Source organism: Vigna unguiculata, chromosome 11 (genome assembly GCF_004118075.2).
Source record: "Vigna unguiculata cultivar IT97K-499-35 chromosome 11, ASM411807v1, whole genome shotgun sequence".
In the NCBI taxonomy this organism is placed as follows: domain Eukaryota; kingdom Viridiplantae; phylum Streptophyta; class Magnoliopsida; order Fabales; family Fabaceae; genus Vigna; species Vigna unguiculata.
This window is the reverse complement of record NC_040289.1, coordinates 29208721-29213791: the sequence shown is the minus strand read 5'-3', so window position 1 is coordinate 29213791 and position 5071 is coordinate 29208721. Positions and strand designations below refer to the sequence as shown.

General features: G+C 27.8%; 1 pseudogene; it reads left to right on the top strand.

Moving 5' to 3' along the window:
* The first annotated feature begins 2912 nt into the window (after window positions 1-2912).
* On the top strand, window positions 2913-4761 carry LOC114170336 (annotated as a pseudogene).
* Window positions 4762-5071: the final 310 nt, after the last annotated feature.

Genomic DNA, 5071 nt, shown 5'->3' with positions numbered 1-5071 from the left:
ACACTCAAGCTCACAACACTCAAATGTTTCCACACTCAAATATCCAAAGTTCTGGTCATATTCTCACACTGAATAAGGATTGACCAAATACAAACATACCAAACTATGTTACAATCTATGTATGCCATAAGTTATCTCAAATATATGCAAAATTATGAGACAAGAAAATCATTGCTAAAACATATTTTAACTCATCTGACAATCCAAACACTCAATTCATAAAATTTGAAGACATGATTAAAACAAGTTAAGAAACAATTTAATAATTAAGCATTTCTAGACACAAATTAAAATACTACCAAACAAGAAAACAATAAAGAAAAATAAAATTTAAATAAAAAAACTTAGAAAAATACTTAAAAACTTAGAAAACACCGGGTTGTCTGACAATAAACGCTTACTTAAAGTCTTTTAGCTCGACGCCCTTTATTATTACACTTGGTTGGTGCTTTTGGTATGCTATTTCTCTATCTCACACCTATACAAAACAAGGAAACACTAGAAGCTACGAATTAATAATAATAGTTAATTTATATAAAAATTAAATTATACATAAAAATAGAAAGACAAATATATAAATAATTTAAGTCAAACTTGGGAAATAAAACACACTTGACTAAACAAAACGCAAGTCCATGAGAATGGTGTCCAAAACTTGTTACAAAAATTGACAAGTGTACCAAATCGTACATGTAATAAAGTGGATAAGTTGAGATATCGTTTTCCCAAGAAGGTCATGTTATTTAGAAAAAAACTATGTATATTTACTAATTAAGGCCAAGAACTTTAAAGTAATGGAAAATATTAATTTTTTGTTTATAAAATTATTCAAAATTATAGAAAGCAAATTAAATTTATGAAATTAAAATATATGGTAGAGACTTCACCAGGGTTGGGTTTCATGATCTCATTCAATGTAAAAAATTTAAATAATATAACACAAGAGTAATGGAAAAGAAATATGTTGAATAGCATAATCACAAAGAATTAAGATACATTACGTCAAACCCTCGTGAATAAAGGTATACATTCTGAACACTACAAAAAAATAATGATGAATGCTTCCAGCCTCTAGAATGTGCCTCTGTCTCCAAAAGATCGAGTTCCCTCTCTCTCCCAAAAGGGGAGGTTCCCAAAATGGGTGGTTTATTTTTAACTCTATTGAGCCTTCTATTTAAAGACTTTCAAAACTAGATTGAGCTTGAAATTTGTACTTGAGCCTTCTATTTAAGGACTTTCAAATTGTTGGGAATAGTCCAAGTGTGAGTCAAAAAAAGTCCCACATTGGATAGAAAAGACAAAGTTAAACACTATATAAGAATAAAGACCCATAACAACATTGCCTTAAGGTTTTGGTGTAAAAGTGGTGTCTAAGGTCTTATATGTGCAAGACTAATGTCATATAACCATATATATGTCGACCACAATCTCTCAATGACCATGACTATGAATATGAATATAACTCAATGACTATAACCATAACCCATATGAAAAGATATATAAACTATCACAAATCTGGGTAGAGCTTGAAATTTGTATTTGAATTTGTAATTGAAGTAACCAACTCTATTTATAATTGATTATGTTGATAACTTCTTAAATCTCTGAGATTTCCACTTATCTGCAAAATATAAATCAAATACTTATTTTTTCCAATTTAATAAATAAAACCTGAATTATCTAATAAATGATAAAATACTTATCTTTTCTAAAATTATATAATAAAATCTAAATTATCTAATAAAAGACAAAATACTTATCTTTTCTAAAACTATTTAATAAACCCTTAGTTATATAAAAAAATACCAATAAAAGATAAAAAATAAACATAATAAAAACGTGATAATTCCAATTATAAAAAATCTTATGCATGAGTAACTTAATGTATTGTGGAGAACACAATACAAAAACTAAGAAAATGCTATATCATAAAGTGTCCCCAAATGTTGGAAAGCAAAAAAAGTAAAATACTTTAATATGTGTTGCATAAGTGTTGTTTTTTGTGAAATTTTGGGATAATCTTCTAAAGATATATAATGCATTATTTGTCATAGTACAAGGTTGACTCGTCTTTTGTAATATAAACTATCTACAATATTTAAAGCATATTAGGCATATTGTTTAGCAAAATAGCTAAAACATAAACTTCTCTCTTGTAACCAAATTGTTTGAAATATATTATAATCGTCTTAGGATTGATATGGAAATGTAATTAAAGGACATACTATTACAATACCTAGTGTAAGTATCACATATAAGGATTTGGTACCCCAAGTACTCAATTTATAAATATAAAGTTTTCTTTGTTGATAATATATATATATATATATATATATATATATATATATATATATATATATATATATATATATATATATATATATATAAGTTATTTTTTCAAAAAATAAAGATGCATAGAAAAAAGAAGGGGAAAAATAAATTTAAGAAAATAATGATTAACTAAAGACATATTTCACTTAATATTAATTGTTATTAGATAAAAAAATAATTTAAAATGGACAAATTTTAAAATGAAAAAAAAATACTATAGATGTATTTGATTGAATCGAATTATTCTATATCTAGCTACCTTCTAACTAATAGGAGCTATATTTATACAAAAGAAAAATGAGAAATATAACTTTTAAAATTAAGAAAAAAAAGAGAGGGATGGAACTGAAGAGAGATGAAAAAGGAAAATTAAAGAAGAATTGGCTAGCCTTTACCAAATTTGAAAAAGAATAACAAAAAATCTATTTAGGGCACAAAACAAGAGTTAGACAATGAAGCATGCTGAGAGATAACTACACACATTTAAGTTGTACTTTTCATTATCAAATAGTAATGCTTACCATATAAACTATTATTTAAGAAATTATTTGCATTCTTGAATTACTCCAAAAGAAAACAAAATGGAAATAAGCTTAAGAAAGCTCTGGGTTATTTCCATACTCATAATCCAGCAATTTGCATTCTTGGCTGATGCCTTGCATTCTAGAAAGAAGATTGTTCCAGCTCTTTACGTTTTCGGTGATTCAACCGTAGACGCCGGAAACAACAACAATCTCAAGACACTTGCCAAGGCAAATAAATTTCCCTATGGGATTGACTTCAATAATTGTTCCACAGGAAGGTTTAGCAATGGCAAAAAATTGCTGATATTATTGGTAACTTTTCCACCTTTCTTCTGGAACATTGTCTTTGTCTCTGTTTATTTGAGGTTTTGTGTTTCCATGTATACATGAAAAACAATATTACCAGGAATTTTATGCATGTATTGTCTTTTGTAGCCATTAGATTGGGTTTGCCAATGCCGCCTCCATACTTAGGTGTGCCCAAGTCTCAAAGACATCAAGTAGTCACTGGACTTAACTATGCATCAGGCTCATGTGGAATATTGAATTCAACCAGATCAGTAAGATTCAAAATAAAAAATAAAAGGATTCAATATATTTTTTTGTCTTCAAAATATTTTTAAAAAATATGTTTCAGCCTTAAAAGTTGTATATGTCATCTCTATGTTTAATGAAAGCTATGTAAATCCTTCCAGCAAAGGATACATGGAAGTTATATTGTAGTCCACTGTGGAACTCCATTTATCATATGATAAACAATTTAAGTGTTGTTTATTGGAAATATTTTTTACATAACTTTCATAAAATACATGAACAAAATAGATATATATTTATTTTATAAAGAAATATAATTTTCAAAAATGGTTTCAAGGATAAAAAATATATTTAACCGATAAATAAAAATTTTCCTTTCAATTTATTTCTCATGATATTTTTATTTTGTGATGAAGGGAGATTGTTTATCTTTAGATAAACAAATTAAATACTTCACCTTAAGTGTGGACAACGATCTTCCAAGAAGCATACATAGCAAAACAAAACTAAGGCATTACTTAACCAATTCCATATACCTCTTATCAATTGGATCTAATGATTACATGTTGAATTATTTCAAGTACCCAAATGAAACCAATAACAAATTAAATCCAGAAAAATATGCAGATTACCTACTTGAGCAACTGACTTCACGTATCAAGGTAATCTTTTAATAAATGTTTAGAATTATACTTTGATTTTTCACATGTAGTAATTGTTATATTTTAATGTCAGCTTTGAAATAAGTATTTTACATATCATAACTATTTATTTTTTCTCAAAGAATATGAAAAATGTCTTTCCTTCGTTTTTTATTTTTCCCTAGAGAATTTATGACCTTGGAGCTCGAAAGTTTGTGGTAAGTAGAATTGGTCAAATTGGATGCACACCAATAGTTAGTATAAGGACACCATATTCCCAAAAATGCAATGAAGATATGAATCAAAAGGTGAAACCCTACTCAGATAAACTTCCTGGGAAGCTACAAGAGCTGCAAACCCAACTCCCACATTCATTATTCGTTAATTTGGATAATTACAACTTCGCCCAGAAAATAAGAAATTCCCCTGAAAAATTTGGTAAACGTCTAACATTAATCTCTTGAAAAAAAATGACTCAAGAAGTTCGCGAGTTTTTTGCATTCCTCTATGATCATAACTGATACTTGTTTTTTATTATACTTTCAGGGTTCAAAAATATTTTTGACTCGTGTGTCCAAGGAGGGAAGCCTTGTGCAAACCGGAATGAATATTATTTTTTTGACTTTGCTCACCCAACTGAAGCTACAAATAAAATACATGCAAATGAGTGTTTTAGTGGAACTCAATTATGTCTTCCTTACAATATTCAAAAATTGATTCACGCTCATTAAACTATTTGTACCATGTTCTTATAGAAATATATCATTATAAATTTTTGTTTGTTATTTATTTTTCACGTTCTCTTGATGTATGATAAAGATGTTATACTTTGCTTAACTGCTTTATGTTTCTAAATCACTAGTGAAAACTAAGTAATTTACATTATATGATTTACACGTGAGAGAAGAAAAAGAAAAAGAAAATAGTGGGAGAAGGTGTTGAGATGGATAAGGATCAAGAACTTTAGAAAGTGGAGGATGATGAATAAATATGGAAGGTGGGTAAATTAACCAAACAATCACTCTACCAAGCAATTGCGAA